We start from the raw sequence: 22293 nt of genomic DNA, 5'->3' as shown, positions 1-22293 counted from the left end.
AATATGGCACATTCTACCTCCTGCCACGCACCCACTACATTTAGTGTCAGAATAGAGGACGTCAGCTGTACAGTATGACTTTCGAGCCCACTGCCTGCATTATGGTCACAAGATGTGGTGAGTTTTGACCAGTTTTCTTCTGAGTATTGGACGTTTCCTCTCCTTTTTTTGTTTGTTCGACTATGCCTCCTGGCATGCCACATTTTAGCTGCTTTGCGTGGGCATAGTATTTTTTGTTGTCAGAGTAAGTATTAGTGTATTTGGGGCAGTAAGATTTTTTTTCGTAGCATATAATTACTTTTGTACTGGTTTGTGGTGATACTGAGTGTCATAATATGGAGCTGTAGTCAGGTTATTCTTGTACTTAAATGTTTTGTTTGAGGACTAACTGGGAACGAAAGCAACACAATGACAGAGTCAAGAACGCAAGGTGTGTCAGAACCAGAAGCGGTGCGGATTTTGATGGAAAAGATAGCACAATTGACAGTGGACAATGTGCAGTTGAGAAATGAATTAACTTTTAGAAGTGCACGGGAAACCGCATCTGGTCAGTCGTTGTTACCTAGGGTGCAGGAGATTGATCCAGCTGCTGTGAGTCTGAGTATTCCATTTCCTGGCAAGGCATCTGAGGATCTGCGTTCGTTTGTGAAGGACTTGGAAATTTCAGCAGTGATGAATGGTTGGTCTGATGAACAGTTGTTACATGTAGCCAAGATTAGATTAACGGGTGAAGCGAAGACATTTGTAAGGTGTTCTGAGGCCGTAAGGAAGGCAGGACAGTTTAGCCAGTTGAAGGAGGGGCTTTTACAAAGGTACAAGAAACAGAATAGCGCTCGGTACTGTAAAGGGAGGTGAAGTACAATGTCAAAGAGACAGGGGGAGACGATGGAGAAATTTGGGGACGGGATAAGGGAAATTAATGAGTATACTTACGAGTTGGGTCAGAGCGATGAAGCGAATAGTGTTCTGTTGCAGGAAGCCGAGCAAAGGGTACTTGATGTATTTTTGAGAGGGTTACCGGAGCATATTTCACTGAAAGTATGTGCAGGGACTCTGAAAGATTTGTAAACGGGCATTCAGCTGGCAATTCAATGTGAGGAAATAGACATGGCAACAGGGGTACACGAGAGGCAGTGTTTACAGCGGGTATAAAATGTTATAAGTGTAGTCGTACGGGACATGTGCAGAGGCAATGTACCCAGCCACCAAGGAATACAGGAAGGGGAGGAAATCGGCGGAATGGACTATGGAGAAGTGGAGATAGGAGAGGTGGACAAGCGTTAAAAGGCAGAGGGTCCCAAGACCTACCTAAGGGAGCTCCTGTTTAATTTCAATCCTACGAATACGTATGAAGAGGTGGAATGTTCATTGGTTGGATCCATAGGAACTAAAAAGCTTAAGATATTATTGGACACAGGGGCGCAAATCTCAGTGGCTACTAGGAATATAATGGGACGAAAGAAGCTAGACCCACCACGTTATAGGTTGCGTAGAATGGGGGATAAGGGAGTCACACCTTTGGGGTCCGTGACAGTTGACTTTCGCATAGGGAGAGTCCGATTTAATGCGTGCATGGAGGTAGTACCATGGGTAAGTGAGGGCTACGACATGATCCTAGGAGAAGGTTTCTTGCATCAAAATCACGCAAAAATTGACTTTGGACAACGAACTGTGGAACTTGATGAAATGTTATTTCAGCTAGTGGAAACTGTTGTCAATGCAGTGCTGTCGCGAGGGGCGTTCAACGTAGTGAACAAACCAATTGAACCGCGTACATTAGCATTAAGGCATGATTCGCATTAGTGTGTTCGGTAGCACCGGGAAGTCGCTTTGGGTAAGTGTGGAGTAGACTCTACCTGTGGGTGCAGTATGTACTATTGAACCACTGGAGGATAATGAAGTTTTAGGTCCATTGGGTTGTTTTGTGAAACGTTGTGTAGTACGCGTACAGGAGGGGAACGACGGGTAAGTAGTTCCCGTAAACGTGGATAATTTTCGCGCAGTAAACGCGAATTTGAGGAAAGGAGTTTTAGTAGCAAATTTCGATGTGCCAGATGACGAAGACTGGTGTTTGAGAGGTAGGCGAAACGATTAACCACTAGCTGCTGATATAACTGCATTGTGTGACAAAATTAAGCATTTGAAAGGAGGAGAAAGAGAGCATATGGAAGAATTATTGTGGGAATTTAAGGATCTGTTTTTTCCACAAGGGCCGTTACCAGCAACTCCATCAGTTCAACATAGAATACTAACAGGGACTGAAGCACCTGTTTACTGTAAACCATACAGAATACCGAGGTATTTGCAGCCGATTTGGAGGATTTCTTGCGGACGGTATTATAGAGCATAGTAATAGATGCTGGGGAGCGGTAATTGTCGTTGTGCCTAAAAAATCTAAGGATGGAACTAAGAAATACACGTCCTGTTGTGACTACCGATACCTCAATAATGAAACATTAACGGACGCATGCCCCATTCGAAACATATCGGAGACTCTGGATTGCTTAGGACAGTGCCAGTGCTTATCTATGATGGATTTGGCAAGTGGTTATCATCAGTTAGAGGTGGCTCCCGAGGATCGTCCAGAAACTGCTTTCTCTATTCCTGAGGCCCGTTACCAGGACATTAGAATGCCATTCGGTTTGAATAACGCTCCGGAAACGTTTCAGAGGTTGCTAGACAGTGTCTGGAGTGCTTTGAAAACACGGCAGTATCTTGTCTATTTGGATGACATTATAGTGTTTTCAAGTAGTATGGAGCAACATAGACAGCCATTAGGGGAAGTCTTTATGAGGTTAAGAGAAGTTCGTTTGACGTTGAGCCTGAAGAAGTGTCATTTCGCATTAGAAGAAGTAAAATATTTGAGTCATATTATCAGTAAGGACGGAGTGCGAACAGATCCGAGGTTGGTACAGGCTGTAAGGGATTTTCGGGGACCGAAAACAGTTAAGGAAGTGCAATCATTCATCGGAATTAGCAATTTTTATCGAAAGTTCGTGAAGGGTTTTGCAGATTTAGCACAGCCGTTGACGCGATTGTTACGGAAGGGTATGAAATATGAGTGGACAGAAGAGTGCCAGAAAGCGTTTGTCAGACTGAAAGGAGTGTTAACAGCAAGTCCGGTTCTTGTCTCTCCAGATTTTGAAAAGGAGTTTATACTAACATGCGATGCATTAGGGTGTGTTCTTAGTCAGGAAATTGTTGGGGAAGAACATCCTGTGGCTATGCGTCAAGGCAGTTGAATGCAGCAGACAGGAATTACTGCCAGCCGGGGTGGTCGAGCGGTTCTAGGCGCTACAGTCTGGAACCGCGTACCCGCTACGGTCGCAGGTTCGAATCCTGCCTCAGCCATGGATATGTTTGATGTCCTTAGGTTAGTTAGGTTTAAGTTGTTCTAAGTTCTAGGGGACTGATGACCTCAGAAGTTAAATCCCATAGTGCTCAGAATCATTTGAACCATTTTAGAGGAATTACTCAACAACAGAAAGGGAGATGCGTAGCGCAATCCATGGAATCACATATTTGAAATGTTATTTAAATGGGAGAAGATTTCGGGTAGTGACAGATCATGCTGCATTGAATTAGTTGTTGGGGTTGAAGGATTCGTCCACTAGACTCTCTTGGCGGGCTGTCAGGCTTAGTGAATTTGACTAGGAGGTGGTGCACAAGCCTGGGAAGAAGCACGGTAATGCGGGGTGCGCTAAGTAGGAAGGTGGCAAAAGTAGAAGTCATAGGTTGTGACCTAGCGGTATGGCAAGAATTACAGGACGTTAACAACGATTGTAAATTGTATCCGACACAACCACAATTTAATGTGTATGACAGTCTTCTGTGCAGGGAAACGAAGTTAGGAGCAAGGGTAGTAGTGCCAGCGAAGTTGAGGGATGAGGTTTTAAAAGAAGCACGTGATCACGTGTTATCCGGTCATGGAGGGTGTAGAGCGACGAATAGGGAAGTGGCGGAGAGATGTTGGTGGAGAGGTAGGAAAGACGGTGTGGAGCACTATGTCAAGAATTGTATACCATGTGCGCAGAGAGCAGATTTGAGTCGGAAACAGATACAGCTACAACGATTGCCGGAAGCAACATGTCCATTCTCTTTGCTGGGGATTGATGTCCTCGGCCCTTCAAGGCGAACACCATCGGGTAACAGATTCGTTCTGACAATGTTAGATCATTTTTCAAGGTATGTGGAGACGGTGGCTGTGGCAAATCAACAGGCAGCAATGGTCGCGCAAGCGTTAGTAAAAAACTGGATCTTTAAGTTTGGTGTACCAGAGACAATAATTACTGACCAAGGGTCCAACATCATGTCGGATTTAACGAAGGAACTATGTAAACTGTTGAACGTAAAGAAGTTGAGGACGAGCGCATTGCATCCACAGGGGAACGGATGGACAGAACGGGTAAACAGAACAATCGGGAAGATGCTAGGTTTTTATGTGGATTCTTATCATCTCGGTGGGACGAGTATTTGAAGCATTTTGTATGCGCGTATCATGCAAAAGTCCATACAAAAACCGGTTTGTCACCACATCAGGTAGTGTATGGGTGAAAACTGCCATCACCGTTTGATTTAGTGTAGCTACAGAAAGGAAGGACCGGTGAATCTGTACGTCAATTCCCAAGGACATTTCGGGATTGTAAACGGGTACAAAAGGCGAATACAAAGCCCCTACACTCAAAAATGGCAGACGAAGCAGTTCCTCACGAGGTATCAAGGGCCATACGAAATTGCTGAAACCACATCTCCTGTTAATGTTAAGCTTCAGCTGCCAAGTAGAACAACGATAGTACACATTGGTAGGTTACGGCCATTTAAGGGTTTCCCGGATATGATTCCAGGCGTGTCACAGGTAGGAAAGAGGAAGAAAGAGAGAGTGAAGAGAGATGCTAAGCGCAGAGAAATCCAGGAAGATAGAGTACAGCATGAAGTACCGTATGCTTTGCGATCCAGAATGTGGTAGAGCATTTGTAGTTTTTCTTCTTTCCTTGTCATGTCTTGTCTTGTTTGCGTAGAGTAATTAGGCATTGTATTTTCGTATGGTGTATTATTTTGGAATATAGCCTGCTGCGGGCAGCAGTCTTTTGAAGAGGGAGGAAGGGTGATGGTGATCCCTGTCCTCAGGTCACTGAAAAGGGAAGTGTAGTGTCTAACGTATGTGGAGTGTTGTTGGAGGAGAAAGCAAACGCAGTTCCGGAGAAATAAATGCGTCGGAGTAAATTTTGCGCCAAAGCCGTAATAAATATGTGTTGAACGATGTCAGAGTCGTATGATTTCTTGATAAAATTTTTTGTTATCGACAGTGCTGGGTCAGGCAAGTCGTGTTTATCGCACTAGTTTATATAATACAAATTTAGGGATGAAAGCAGTCACACAACCGGTGTTGAGTTTGAATTAAAAATAGTGAATGCTGGAGGAAAATCTGTGAAGCTACAAATATGGGACACGTGCAGGGTGCAGTTATTGTTTAGCCAGGGGGAAAGGAATAGACTGTCCAAGGGACATTGTGGAGCCAAAATTGAGCTTGCAAGAGGTATGGATGCCCTGGATCTTCTCCACCTACGAGAATTTGATAGTAGTAGTAGCAACTTCTTTTGAGCGGGGAGTATTTGCAGAAGCGAAACGTATAGAGCACGAGGGGAGCGGAATTTTTATCAATGGAACTAAGTGTAACATAATAGGACCAACCTTCCGCCTGCGAATGTCAATTTCTGGAGTCACTCAACTGAGTGATACGCAGCCACAGCTGTACCAGGCAAGTAGCCACTTTAGAATTTTTGCCAAGGCAGAAACTGATCTTGTTAAATCAAATTCTGGAGCCAGGTCTGTTGAGATCCGTAAACCAGTTCATTTTAGAGCAAGAGGGGCACATATCAGCTGAACAGCTTGTGCAACATGTCACTCAGTATAGGGAAAGGCAACGGCAGGTAACGATCATTTGAGCACCTCTGTGCCAAGTGTCATCGCAGCCTTAACTTTGTTATGTGTTGTTTTTATTCCGATCAGATGGAGAGCTAGTTCCAAGAGGGAACCAAAGGTTGGCCAAATCCTAGAGGATTGGATACCGAGGGCGTGAGACGAGTAGGTAAGGGGTTGATCGAGCAGTGGTCGTCCAGTAAGGAATTTTCACGTTTACTTTCGTGTCATGGTTTTAACAGGGCACTAGACCACATTTAAGTTTTCTAGTAGTAAGGAAATATGCCATAGGTGCCACCCAAACAAGTTAAGAGTTAATTAAAGGTCGACCCGGGGACCGGGTCTTTACGAAGAGGGGAATATGGAGCGGCACCACCGTTTAAGATGGGGCAAGTTAGTTTTGTACGATATTCTGAGCAAAAGTTACAGCCAGGTGCGGGCCGGATTTCAGTAAGCTACGTATACCAGCAGTTGCGAAGGCAAATAGAGGCCATGGCGGCATAGAACTGGTGGAGAAGGCACACACAGCAGTTTGTACGGCGCATGTTGCAGGCAGAAGGGGGCCACTGTCCAACCTAAGTGTTGTGCATACTGACGCGAAGTGGTACATTAGCGAAACAGGGGTGCACAGCCAATTATAAATAGATGTCATTTTCTAACGAGATTCATTCAAGTGTGGCAGCTCTCCTGGACGGTGAGGCGTGTCACACCACTGCCTACACGCAGCAAAATACGGGGCGCCAGCATCCCAGTCTATGGTGGGTTGCTGGTTCGATCCTCTGAGGCCAACGTAGGGTCTGCAGCCAGCCAGCGGTAGGCCACTCTGCGGCTCGCTGCTGTGGGCGGTTGTCTTAGCTCCCGACACACGCCAGAGACATCCCAGGCCACAGATTCTGACGCCGGATCACGGGCGATTGCCGCCACGATCTCAGCTACGCCAATGAGGAAGAAGCAGCAGCGGGAGCGACCTACAGGTCCTGGTGGAGCAGTGCTGAGACAACAAGGACAGTAGCCGCTGAATCGGCTGCTGGTGCAGCCATCATGACATCATTGGAACTTAGCGGGTTGGCCAAAGCTGGCACGACACAGCGTTAAGTTGCACAGGCCGCTGGGGTGTTTTCTCAGCATTGTGGGGTCCTGTGGCACAGACCAAGAGGAATGAGGGCACTGTAGTTAAAAAAAATGAACCACTTGGAAAGTTCTCGCCGAGTTTTAATACGGCACATTCTACTTTCTGGCTCCATTCACATTTGATGTCTTCCCGCTACATTTGGTCATCTTGATACATTCGGAGGCAGAAGTCACCACTACAATAGGTAGCAAAATAATCCATGGGGGGACCCAGCCCTTTCTCTGTCCATCACCTCCTTATCACTCCGAAGTTAATGTTTTATCCCACAAAGTTTTTGTTTCACGATAGCATGTATGTAGGTAGGTATTAAACCAGGGACCTAGAAACGATGGAGATGCTTCGTCCCGCCATAACTCTCGGTGGTTCTCAACCACACAACAGGCCACAGCAGTCCACCCACCCCACCACCGCCCCACACTGGGCCGTGGGTTATTGTGCGGTTCGGCCCCCACTGAAATCCCCCTCCCCCCACCCCCACCCCACCCCCCTCACCCCGTGAGCCTCTCATACTAGACGGGTGTAGCCCCAAATGTTTGGGTGATATAATAATTATAGTGTACGCATACATGGGAAAGGTATTTGTGCAGCAATTGCCAACACAGTTCACGATAGTTAGTAATATGTATATCGAGCATGGCTGAAAATGATCAAGGGGCTTAGTAGGAGATATTGAAGATAAGCATACGTGACACATATTGCACTGATTCTCGACTATTTTCCACCATACGACACCGCAGAGGAAGTTAAATTTATATGTGGTACTCGGCTGTGAGGCTTGATCTTAGTCCCTGAAGTACGTTGACGAAATTATTGGCTCGCCGAGTGCCATTGCTGAGACGTTATGGGATCACTGAGCAGCATAAGTAAGAGACAAATTGCACTTCATGCTTTTAAGAGTACTCCAAATCAACTAAATAGGAGAAATAAATAAGAAGGGATCGTTCTTGAAAGTTTTAATGTTGTCGCCTTCTATCCACATATTCACCCTAGTGGTTGTGAGCAATATTACTCCCTCAGCTTTTTCAGCCTCACAGCGCTTCTTTCCAAATAGTAAGTAACAAGAAAAAACCCTGTTTTTGGTACTATAGGTTCTCCTATGCAGAAATTGCTACATACTTTTGTTTCTTTTCAAACGACTGAATGTGTTGAATAATTGACGTTAACCTAGTGATCGTCGTGAATTTTGAAATTACGTTTCAAGTTCCTTGGAAATCCCTAAGTGCTACCTTTATCAAATACTTGATGAGTATAATATAGGTAATTTTCTCTCTGTTTAAAGTATATCAGTGTTTATGACATCATATTTCCTGAACTACGTGTAGTACAATGATATGATTCTTCCAGTACATTCAGCAGGTTGTGTCAGTACTTTAAGAGAAAAAAATTACGTATAGAGTTAGTAGCAAGCATTTAACAAATTAGGACGTCATGCCTGATACGCATTAACAGTGAAAATGTAACAACCGATAAACCTTGTTTCATTCATCATTTTGCGTGGACGTCAGCTGGAAAAGGTTTGATAATGGTTTGCAATTATGTGTAAAGTTTGATCCAAGTCGCTAAGTGCTCTAAGTCTCAAATAGTGGAGGAATATAGTCTGGATTTACGCGATCAGTACGTTATGCTTCGTTTCACCGTTAAAGATGTAGAGATAGAGATTCAGTTTATGTAGTAACAACTTCAACGACTTTTTCTCTAGACTTCAGTGATCCTTTGCAACAAAAAATGTAGTATTTGTATACTTAAATCAAATATACACTATGTGATCAAATGTATCCAGGCACGTGGCAGAAAATGACTTACAAGTTCGTGGCGCCTCCATCGGTAATGCTGAGATTCAATATGGTGTTGCCCCACCCTTAGCCTTGATGGCAGCTTCCAATCTCACAGGCGTACGTTCATTCAGGTGCCGGAAGGTTTCTTGGGGAATGGCAGCCCATTCTTCATGGAGTGCTGCACTGAGGAGAGGTATTGATGTTGGTCGATGAGGCCTGGCATGGAGCCGGAGTTCCAAAACACCCCAAAGTTGTTCTGTAGGATTCAGGTCAGGACTCTGTGCAGGCCAGTCCTCCACAGGGATGTTATTGTCGTGTAACCACTCCGCCACAGGCCATGCATTATGAACAGGTGCTCGATCTTGTTGAAAGGTGCAATCGCCATCCCCGACTTGCTCTTCAACAGTGGAAGCAAGAAGGAGCTTATAAGATCAATGTAGGCCTGTACTGTGATAGTACCATGTAAAACAACAAGGGGTGCAAGCCCACTCCATGAAAAACACGACCACACCATAAGACCACTGCCTCCAAAATGTACTGTTGGCACTACACACGCTGGCAGATGACGTTCACCGCGCATTCGCCGTACTCACACCCTGCTATCTGATCGCCACATTGTGTACCGTCATTCGTCACTCCACACAACGTTTTTACACTATTCAATCGTCCAATGTTTACGCTCCTTACAACAAACGAGGCAGCGCGTGGCATTTACAGGCGTGATGTGTGGCTTATGAGCAGCCGCTCGATCATGAAATCCATAGTTTTCTCACCTCCCGCCTAACTGTCATAGTACTTGCAGTCGATCTTGATACAGTTTGGAATTCCTGTGTAATGGTCTTGATAGATGTCTGCTTCTTATACATTACGACCCTCTTCAACTGTCGGCTGTCAGTCAACAAACGAGGTCGGCCTGAATGCTTTTGTGCTGTACGTGTCCCTTCACGTTTCCACTTCACTATGACATCGGAAACAGTAGACCTAGGAATGTTTAGGAGTGTGGAAATTTCGCGTACAGACGTATGACACAAATGACACCGAATGACCTGACCACGTTCGAAGTCCGTGTGTTCCGCGGAGTGCCCCATTCTGCTCTCCCACGATGTCTGATGACTACTGAGGTCGCTGATACGGAGTACCTGACAGTAGGTGGCAGCACAGTGCACATAATATGATAAACGTATGTATTTGGGGGTATCCGGATACTTTTGATGACTTAGTGTATGTAAGTAATGATGTTAAAATAGCCGTTACGGTACTAAATGTTTCTTACGACTCGTTTTTTGTTGTTTGCAGCGTCACAGCGGTCGCTGCTCCAGTGATACAACCTGTGGGGTTCCTGCCCGAAGAACTTCAGGATCTCGACCTGGCGAATTTTTATCCTCTTTCGCAACATGTGCTCGATTCGCCATTCGCATACATGGACCCAGCGTCTCTGCATTCAGCGCAGTTGGGTTTATCTCAGCCTATATCAACAGTAACAGTTATGGACTACGCACCAGATATTCACATGAGGGAACTGGAAGCAAATTTTGGTCCTAAAGTTATAGTGCCGCTGGTAGACTCCAGACCTAGGGATGTACTTTTACAACCTCGCATATCGGCTGAAACATCACAGCTCTCGTCTGATGAAGTGTCGGTGGATGATGATGACGAGACAGATGTATCTATTGAGATAGAAACAACATCCGAAGTTATAATAGATGATGAATATTTGATTCCACAAGAAGAGGAACTCTTATCAGAACATGGATACAAACCATTATTTGTTTCTGGGTCATTTGAAACTCCTGATAACACTCTACATCACTTGTACTCGCCAAATTTCTTGACACCTGCCTTAGGCGGTAAATACCCTCTGCCTTCTGACTCGACACTAGGATCACATTCTCCTGGGAGCGCTCATCTAAGGCCTTTTCTAGGTAACACAGCGTTTCCCTTAGGACATTATGTGACGCCATATACAGTGGGTCCTACTCAAGCTGATGCACATCCTCTTTCTATTCCTCTACAACCAGGCCAGTCTTTATCAACACTTGGATTGTTAGGACAACCTCCTACTACTATTAACTTTCACACGCAGTTTCCCCCACAGCCTAAATATGACCCATCGTATCTCCCTATGTTTTCAGCCAATACTGTCGATTACTTTCAGACACCTCTTTCCCATTTTTCTGGAAATTCAAAATACCCTCTACTCTCTGCGCCCTATCAGTACACGAATTACGGTATTCCACCACAGCCTGTTGATTCACATACACTACAACCATCATATCCAACATACATGCCAACTTCATTTTCTGATGGTATGCACCTTCCTACCTTGACACCAGAAGGATATCAAGTGACATCAGTTGCATTTTCATCTCCACCATTCGAGGCATATCCTTTCACATCTAGTCCATATGCAGAGGATCCATCGTTGGCTGTCTCGTCTGTTCCCTCAATATTAGGTAATTATCAATTAGAACCACAAATCTCTTCTTCCAACTACTATCCTGGGAATTACTTTCAGTCTCCTTTTCCATTTTCTTCTGTAAACTCAAATAATCCTCTTTTAACTGCGACCTATCAGTTTACAGAGCACGATTTTCCAGCACAACAATATCCGCTACTGTCTTCTGTCGTTGATTCATATACACCAAAATTATCATATCAAGGACCGCTTTCAGATGGGGCGCATTACCTTACCATGGCACCAGAAGGAAATCAGATGACTAAGTTTGAATCTTTGCAACCTGCGGCTTATGTTGTAAAATCCGATACCTATCCAAAGCATCCAGCATCGGCTGTGACACCTGCTTCCCTAACATCAGGTAATTATCAATCGGAATCGCAAAGGTACTCTTCCAATAACTATCCTAGCGATTACTTTCAGTCTCCTATTCCATTTTCTTCTGTAAACTCAAATAATCCTCTTTCTTCTGCGGCCTATCAGTTTACAGACCACGATTTTCCATCAAAACAATACCCGCTACTGTCTTCTGTCGTTGATTCATATACACCAAAATTATCATATCAAGGACAGCTTTCAGATGGGGCGCATTACCTTACCATGGCACCAGAAGGAAATCAAATGACTACGTTTGAATCTCTGCAACCTGCGGCTAATGTTGTAAAATCCGAAACGTATCCAAAGCATCCAGCATCGGCTGTGACACCTGCTTCCCTAACATCAGGTAATTATCAATCAGAATCGCAAGGGTATTCTTCCAATCACTATCCTAGCGATTACTTTCAGTCTCCTATTCCATTTCCTTCTGTAAAGTCAAATAATCCTCTTCCTACTGCGGCCTATCAGTTTACAGACCACGATTTTCAGTCACAACAATATCCGCTACTGCCTTCTGTCGTTGATTCATATATACAAAAATTATCCTATCAAGGACAGCTTTCAGATGGGGCGCATTATCTTACCACGGCACCAGAAGGAAATAAAATGACTACGTTTGAATCTATGCCACCTGCGGCTTATGTTGTAAAATCCGATAAAAATCCAGAGCATCCATCATCGACTGTGACACCTGCTTCCCTAACATCAGGTAATTATCAATCAAAACCACAAGGGTATTCTTCCAATAACTATCCTAGCGATTACTTCCAGTTTCCTCTTTCATTTTCTTCTGTAAACTCAAATAATCCTGCGGCCTATCAATTTACAGAAGACGATTTTCCATCGCAACAATATCCACTACTGCCTTCTGCCGTTGATTATACACCGAACCGATCATATGAAGGCCCGCTTTCAGATGGGGTGCATTCTCTTACCAAGGCACCAGAAGGAAATCCAGTGTCTTCAGCTAAGTTTGAATCTCTACGATCAGCGGATTATCTTGTAAAATCCGATTCATATCCAGAGTATTCATCGCTGGCTTTGACATCTGGTTCTCCCATATCAGGTAATTATCAATCAGCACCGAAAGTCTCTTTTTACTATTACAATCCGCTACAGCCGCCCACATTTAATAGCACACATCGGTCGCGACGTGAGTCTACATATTCTAGATCTTCTAGATCTCTAGACGCCACTCTTTTCTCGCTTCCGGCCTTTCGTTTTGGAACGTGTTCTTCTATGCCAGTTCGACAAGACCAGTACTTTCCACCACCAATGGAGCCTTCATTTACATCCCCACAACCTATAGATTACCATGCTGATAAAGGTTTGCTTGGACACCACGAACCTACAAAAGGTGTCGATCTGGATTCATCTAGGGAAATTGCGCCTGCTTTTCAACCAGTGCCACCAGTCACATCAAATTATCCTAGAGATACCCTCCTATCACTTTCCCTTCATGAAAATAGTTTGCCACATCACTTTTTTAGTGGTAATTCGTTTGCAGCATACCCATTGTCGGATTTCACAACTGATGATAGCGTTTACTATCCGTTTGGCTATACCCTTCCTTCTACACTACCTGCAGTACCTCCACTACACTATACGGCAAACAACCCCCCACCAGCCCCTCTTACAGATCCATACTTTTTTCCTCAGGCTCTTGAAACATATTTACCTGTTCAGTATCTTATGGCTGATAACACATTTATAGCTGCTCCATACCCATACGACTACGACATTCCTTCTGTAGGATACCCCTTGTCAGACTTCACAAGTGATGATAGCATTTACTATCCACCTGACTATACTCTTTCTTCTGTGTCAACCGCAGTATCTCCTCTACGTTATGCTTCAGACTACCCCCTACCTCCTCCACTCACTGTACCATATTTTCTCCCTCATTTTCGAGAAGGATATTCACCTGTAGAATATTCAGTGACTGATAACCCATTTACAGCTGCTCCATACCCATATGACTACGACACACCCAGTTCAGGTCCAGTAAGTTATCCTGGAGATTACTTTGTACCACATCTGTACCCTGACAGCTTTCGGTATCCGTTCGATGGCACACTACCACCATCTTTCCCTGAAACACACTTTCTATCTCCGTTTCTTGAAAACCAAACGCCTGTAGAGCATATACTACCTGTTCACGCTACTGTGAATGCTGATACATACCCATCTGAGTACCACATTCCTTTTCTGCCAACTGAATCATCTCAGTTAGGATATCCTGGAAACTACCTCCCACCACTTTCGTCTCTTGTAACCCATACTCCTACTTCTCTCTTCGATGAGTATGGGCCAAAAGAAAATCTACCAGGTGGTTATGCATCTACAAGTACTCTGCCACACATGACTGAAAATGAAATACTTCCTTATCCAGCAGGGGCATTTAATTCATTTGGGTATCAAGGAAGCTATTCTGAACAGCTCTTATCGCCAGCAGAAAATCTAATACAACCGTCTGTATTTACAGACTACCAGTTTCCGGTATTTCCATCCGCCGCAAGTTTACAAAACTTCAACTTTGCACCTGTTGAAAAGCCTCCACCTGAGACTCTTACTCCCTTTGACCAACCTGTACCTCTTACATTATATCCACCTACGTTTACCCCACCATTGCCACCTACATCAGATTTGCCACCAATTTTAAATGCACTGTACCCTCAAGATTTTTCAGGGGTAGGGGTAACTCCCCTATATTCTGACAGGCTTATGGCAAATCCTCCAACCTACCCCACAAGAAGCATATTGTTGTCTACAGATGACAGTAAACCGTGGACTGGACTTCCTTCCCCCTTTGGCCAATTTCTACCTCCGGCATCATATCCACCTATGTTAACCCCAGCACTGCCGCTTCCTCCATTTGGAGAAAACAGTTTCCCAACCCTTCTACCAAAAGAGTACTCGATACCTGTTGAGAATGATTACTTACACAACACGAGCCCTCAAGGAACTAATTCGATGCAGTTCCTTCCAGCAACGTTCCCTTCTCCATTCAGTGTTTCTCCTTTCTCATCTACACTACCTGAGCCATATTTAGGTCTGCTACCTCCTATATCAGATTTGCCACCAGTCTTAAATGCACTCTATCCTCAATATTTTTCATCGGCAGATCAAACTCCCCCATATTCTGAAAGGCTTATGGTAAATCCTCCAACCTACCCCGCAGAAAGTACGTTGTTATCAACAGATACAAAGATTTTATCAGACGAGAACTTATACACACCACCTTCTGAACCATGTACATCGGAAACTTACAATACAGGATGCCATTCATCACCACCTGTGGTACTGTTGTTGACTTGTGATGGTCCTTCTACAGTGTTGTCAGATGTAATGAGTTTACTTGGAAATCAAAGATCCTGGATTCTATACCACCCAGGAACTCAAGACTTACCGCTAAATACCCTTTTAGACTCTAATCCCAGGTCAGATTCCTTCCAAGAGCTACTGTTGAAGCCACTGGTAGATACTCCACCAGAAACTCTGGTATTCCCAAATGTACATTTAGATTGGAGCTCACCTCCTGAAATATCCAAGTTCTCCCAGTCATCGTCTGGATCTTATCCGTGGAATGACATTATCTAAGGTTTCAGCAACTACGTAAGTTGCTTGTAGCAGCCAAAATTTACTCTTAAAGGAGATACTATCTTAACCAGTCAAATTCACCATCAGAGCCTGGTCATTACGAAAAAGAAATCTGCATTATTTATCAGATCTAGTTTTCCAAACACTTCGTATTTTATTTAGAATATTAAATGCTGAATTACTGGGCTATCGTTTTTCTTCATGCACTTTGTAGTGTGTCTATATAATAACGAACGTTCGCAGTCTTAAGTTCTTTTAGAAGAGCCACAATCAAGAACGTTCTCAGATTCATTATTGGAGACACTTTGCTTCCCAATTACTCATATGTGTTTGATGTCAGAGTATGAATTTTCTGATTCTTCACACTGTCTTTAAAATATAATTTGCCGAACTATTAGGACATTGTTACTGTAGACGATACATAGACTACTTGTAGAAACCTACATTTTTCCAGATTTCCAAATTAGTGTTTCTCCATCAGGCTCATAAAGGCATAACAGTAACCAAATGCACAACTGGATCAGATGTCAGAACCTAAAACTTTCTACGCTTCCTTCTCTCTTCCAAGTGTTATCTGCTCAACAGAGAGATCAGTTCAAAAAATAGAAATAATCATTCTAGTATTCAAATATTTTCCATCTGTCTAAACTGTTTCAAAAAAGAATCAGATACTTTTCTTTAGTTTTTGTGAGCAATTCTCCTCGGACTCCAGTGTTCATAGGAATGAAACTGTTCTGTTGCGAAGAGAGCAAGAATTTCTCACTTTTTGCTACAATACTATGAGCTCCACGTAGAAACAAATGAGAAATACTGTACCTCTTCCCCAAGCAAAGTGTTTGCCAAGCTAGACGATTTTTAATCTGAGTTTGAAACGTCATAATGTCAAGAACGTTATTGTTCTAATGAAACTAGTAGTACTGGCTTAGGACGAAATAGCTCAATTCAGTACTTCACAATCCAGATAGATTCAGAGTGGTAATTGAGAATTGAAAGTTGCTATCACCAAAATTAGATATCACTAGATATTTGTGTTATCATCACTATCTTCAAACAGTTCTCAAGCGTTGTAACGTACTGAAAAGTCTAACAATCAGCTTAAGGGACTCATGAAGAGAATCAGATAAACATAGCGTAGTTAGAAACAAAAAGTGATTAACTTTACGATGTGTTTACTATCTCAACTGCTGTTGGTTGTACAATTTTTTTAATATAGATTACTGTACGAAATAATTACTGTCCATCACAAAAAATTATTAAAATGATTCACTTCCTCCAATATTGTTACTTTTCTCTCAGATTTACAATATTCTGAAGCGTTTAGAATGAATAAATATATTTACCTTTATCTTTTTGTTGACAAACCGAAACCCAAGATTCAAATTATTCCATCAATCCTATCAGTAATATTCAATGAAAAAGAACAGACTTTAAGACTCATGTAAAATTATGATGGCAATGGTGAGATTTCTATGTGTAGTGTATGGATTTCTTTGTTCTGTTGCTCTTTTTTCCGAATACGCCTATCATTCAGCTATCATGTTTAAATATTCAATGAAAAATATAACTGCTTAAACATATTTTACTAAATTTATTGACTCTCTTCAACTGTAACGTGATCCGGCCGTGAGAGAATGGGAGAGATAAGGAACTAAGTCTGTTTTCGGTTAAGTGTATTTCTTTGGAGAATAGAAGGCGGACACTGAACCAGTTACAGAAAGCAGAAGTTTCGAAGTTGTCGTCATTAAAGAGCTTGGAATTCGATCACTTCAGTTATAGAAGGGGTTGTCTTTGACCATAATTTTTTAAATCTTTGGATAGGGGAATGCATTCATTAAAAGATGTAGAGTTGATAGAATCTTGGCAGCTGACCATTTCTACCTCAAAACGGTCTTTCCGCTAAAAATGTGTATCTATTCACAAATCACATAATAAATTAAACAGTAGCAAAATATTACTATCTGGAATTTGCTGAGGTCATTTTGAGACTAGGTACTAGTGTCTGATGCATTAATTGTATAATTCATAAAGAAATTACTTCATGTTAACTTACACTTTGTAGCTCGATAACTGCTATTCAGATTCTTTTGTTTGTACACAAAGCGCGACTGTGCCATGCCAGTGTTTGGTACTGTGAATACTTTTCTTCTAACCCAAAAATATCTCATTGTTATTGTATAACTGGACACTGCTGTTTTCTAGTTGATGTAAGGAATTTCGGAAGCAAACTCACTATGAATGAAGTGTAACTAAATTATATAACAAAATATACCACTATTTTTAGAAAATTGTGTGTCACTTTATTTTAAAAATAACCTGAAACCGTATAACTCGATGCATAAAAAGATGGATTATGATGACAGAAGTATATTCATTGAAACAGTACATGAAAGACTGCTGCAAGTATATTTTGATAAGAGTGTGTATTGCACAATATTCTAGCAACACTTGCGCTCAACATCTGATTTGCTGAATTTGCGAAAAATTTCCCAAACGTTTACTTCTTCTGTGTGTTCATTTATAAGTGAAAAGTGGAACACGTAACTAAACGAAACCATCCAATAGAATTTTACTGGTGATGTGTAATTCAAGCCTACTGCTCAAAATTGTTGGCTGATTGAACATACTGTTAGGAGCATTACAATAAGCTTTGCAATGCATTACTGCCTTACGATGCCCCTTTTTAAGAATGAGTCAGAAGCCTAAAATGACAGCAGCATTTATTAATCCAAGTGAAGAAATAAAAATGACCTAAAAAATTCAGAGCTTAACCAAATTTGGTCACAATCATGGGAAATGGGAATGATTTGTAAATAAATTATTCGGTAAATTCTCATATTTTTAAGAAATTCAGTAATAAAATAAAAGAACTGTTCACTAGGGAAGATAATCTTAAAACAATAAAATAATTCTTGCCTGTAGCCTCTTTCTGCTCTTTCTGAGCAAACACAACTTTTACATCCAACTAATAACTTTGGATATAGCTTAGTCATAATAGATACAATCACATTATGACCGAATATTATATTCGTAAAGCATCTGACGCTTTCGATAATTTAATGTGAGAACCTAACTACAGTCAGTAGCATATGAAAACATATGGAAACAATCATGGTGGCTGCGATGTATATATTCAAAAACTTTTTTCATGATGCAGTTGTGTATAAATGCTGCAAAGCTTGTCTAGCTTAGAAACGTTATTTCGCCTACTTTTACTTTTACTATTTGCTCCATATAACTCTCATAAGCTATAATAATTAGAATATACTAGTATGATAATTGCACTTGACAGGGTGAACATTCCTTAACTATGTTAATGTGGGGCATGGTTTGTCATCAAGAAAACTTTTATTGGCTTGCAATGGTATACATAACCTCGCTTACTTTGTTCCTAATTCGTGAGGAACAGGTTACCGACTTACTGCTGTTCCTGTTCCTGCTGTGCTTCATGATCCGCAGTTTTATAGGAACTATAAGCAGAATTAATGCTCTTTGCAGTTGACTTGAGGCTAGTTGTCCAGAAAATTTGAGAAGCATGCACAGTAGAAATAGTAAATGATATTTCTTTGTAATAATTAAATAATATTGGTTTATCATTAAACTATGAAAAGATAGTGTTCGTGAACCTGTTTTCTAGTCTGAAAATTTACTCCACCTTTGATGAATATAGTTCACTTGCAAAAAATAATAATGAAAATGGAAATTTCTAAAGCTTTTAGCTAAATTTCTAAATTCTTTAAAGTGACATCTTATGAAACGTACACATGGAAAAAGCAAATTGCGATGTAGCTATAACATTTCTTGTATTAGAATAACAGTAATCTTTTAACATGTAGAAATCAGTAATTAAACTTATTTTGGACCAGTTAATTCATTTATGTTCCGAATGACTACATTTTTATATAACTTTTCACGCACACAGAAACTAAACGAAAGGAATTAATCGGAATGGTGGATAGGGTTAAACATGTACAAATTTTGGGCGTCACTTTAGGAAAATGAAGATATTAATTGTAGTTTTAGAGCAGCCTTCTTCACCAATGCAAATAACTGTCAACAGTTCAATTTAGTTTCAGAGTTACAGAGATATTAGGAAAAGCGATACTAGAAGCGAATGTTAGTTCCATTATCCTCTAAACAGTATCCCTGCGACACAGGGATCCATGCAGTACAGAGATGCAGACCCATTTGACAATCACTTATACAGATAGAAAATAGCTGACACCAGAAAAGTTTCCAAATAACAATTAAAGATATTTTCCCCCCTAACAACTGCTTGTGTGCTGCAGATCAATTGAAGTAAGTAATCACAAACCTATAAATGGTAAGAGCTGCACCTGTGTAATTAGTGAGTCAGGGAAATGCTAAACTGGGAGCTCCTAATTAGATGTAACTAGAGATGATAGCACCCAACCAGGTATATCAGGAATCAAGATGTGCAGACCCAGGAACGTTAGTCTCCATTGGGTAGCCACCTTGAAGGAGCGCCTTTTGGGGGATAAATATGGATGGTCTGCTTACCAACCCACACAGAAAATACTGTATGAGAGGTAATTACTATCCTAACTGGATTTAATAGATTTAGAGGAAGGTTTCGCCTCAGCTTGAACAAACTGTGCATAAAATGTCTTTCAAAAACAAGACATTGATTCAACCTGTACAGAAAGAATCTGTATATCAATACTGGAGCTTCCATTAGACATCGTCAGGGTTTCCCGACAGTGAATAATCACCAAATATGTTCTCAAAGATACTAGAGGTAGTTCCCAGATCCTTAAACTGGAACTTACAGCAATGAAACATGGACTTAAAATGGATAACCATTAATAAATTAAGAGATTTTAAGTTAGAAATAGTAACGTCTTGTTGGTATTTACTGGGAAGAACAAAATAAAACGAACATATCGAACAAGAAACAGGCTGAAATAGGAGATATTATTATGACTGTAAATGAATTTGAAACAGAGGTGGCGAACTAGGCGAACGAGTGATAAAAGGAGATAAGAAAAAAATGACGTAATGCAATTACTATGACTTAATACAGCGCCGATGGGTAACGTTACTGAACATAGAAGGGCTACAGTTAAACTTTCCATCGCGATTACTTCATGCGATGTCTGCTTTTATGACACCAGGGTGTTAATCCTCAAGGAATGTGTGACGGAATTTTATCAGTTTACGGCTTAATACTCCCCCTAACTCTGTGTTTTCACTATACGTTCATAACTAATTGCAATGAACAAGGTTAAACAACTGTCAAAATAAATTAATATATCATTTGTTTAACATAGTTGTTCCTGCTGATTTGAGTAATTGTTTTTCACTAAGTTACGTCATGACAAATGAAAAATATACCTATATTCAGCCCATGACGATCGAGCCCATATCGATTTGAACAGTATTGTACTGGACACTGTCTAATAACGTTAATGTAATTGCCCATCAGAAGCGGGATGTGCAGAAATAAGTTCAATGAGATACTGGAAGATGGTGACCTGTGCTAGTCCTCTCTGTTGAGGATCCGTGGTGCGAACACCCTGATCAGTTGGTCCGACAGATACGCGATTGGGTTTTAATCCGGGCAGTTCGGTGGCCAGAAAAAGACGGTAAACTTAACTTGGTGCTCTTCAAACCGCGTATACATGGTGAGGCAGCTAAGTCATAACACCCCTTGTATCTCCCCAATCGTAAGAGATACAAAGATGCCGTTTGGACAGTGAACTGCAGGGACAGGGGCTACGTTTTATGTTTGTGCTAGTTTTTATTACAGAGATATGAGGCCATCTTTGGTTTTTTAAATGGAACCTTATGTTAAATTTTAGCGGAACATGATGGGCTTAAAAAGACGGTTTCAAATAGTGTATATCATAATATTTAGGCTAATAGTTTTTGAGACACAGGTATGTTCTCGTATCCTGTTCGTCCTCCGAAGCGGCATTGTCCAATGCGACCTTCCCTGTTGTGCAGAGTACATGATAAACGTCGCGAATCCGTCTTTACACAAACACGCCCATTTACCCGACAATAGTAATACATACTGCGATATTTTGCTCATAAATTAACTGATGATGTCGCGCAAATATTATTTAGTTATTTGACAGCTGTGACACCAAAATAGTAGACAACGTACAGTATTAAAATACCACAAGATATTAATACATTTTAAGAAACAGAAATACAAATGTAAATGAGGAGGCCCTTATTGGTCACAATTATTACGTATGTATTTGTTTTTTATTTGAAAATATTTACTATTGATCACAATGCGAAGCAAATACAGACAAAGATGCAAAATACATACTGTACACGATACAAAACTTTACTGAAACATGTGATCAAAGTACTTCCCCTGTGCTGCAATACACATTTGTATTCACCATTTGAATGATTTGTGGCCGGCCGAAGTGGCCGTGCGGTTAAAGACGCTGTAGTCTGGAACCGCAAGACCGCTACGGTCGCAGGTTCGAATCCTGCCTCGGGCATGGATGTTTGTGATGTCCTTAGGTTAGTTAGGTTTAACTAGTTCTACGTTCTAGGGGACTAATGACCTCAGCAGTTGAGTCCCATAGTGCTCAGAGCCATTTGAACCATTTTTGAATGATTTGTGAACGACTGCGAGGGTGTCACGTGAGATATCAGCACACGATTCGATGATACGTTGCTTCATATCGTCTGGCGTAGTTGGTATTTGAGCACACTCTTTATGTTTGATTGCTCCCCACAGAAAAAAATCAAGAGGGCTCAAATCAGGAGACCGGGCTGGCCACTTCACTTCAGCACGTCGTCCTATCCACCAATCCGGGGACTTTTCATTTAACATCTCTGTAACCACACAGGAAGAGTGACAGCCGTCATGTTGGAACCACATGCACTGACGCGTAGTTAGTGGTTCCTCTTGCAGCAAAATGCGCAGAACGTTTCACAGGAACTGTGCATAGTTATTGCCATTTAGTATATCCGGAATGACGTACGACCCCACAATGACATTTCCGACGATGCCGCACCACACGATAACACTCCACGGTTGATGATGCTGT

The sequence above is a fragment of the Schistocerca piceifrons genome, chromosome 2 (assembly GCF_021461385.2).
Source record: "Schistocerca piceifrons isolate TAMUIC-IGC-003096 chromosome 2, iqSchPice1.1, whole genome shotgun sequence".
Classification (NCBI taxonomy): Eukaryota; Metazoa; Arthropoda; class Insecta; order Orthoptera; family Acrididae; genus Schistocerca; species Schistocerca piceifrons.
This window is presented reverse-complemented; position numbering follows the sequence as displayed.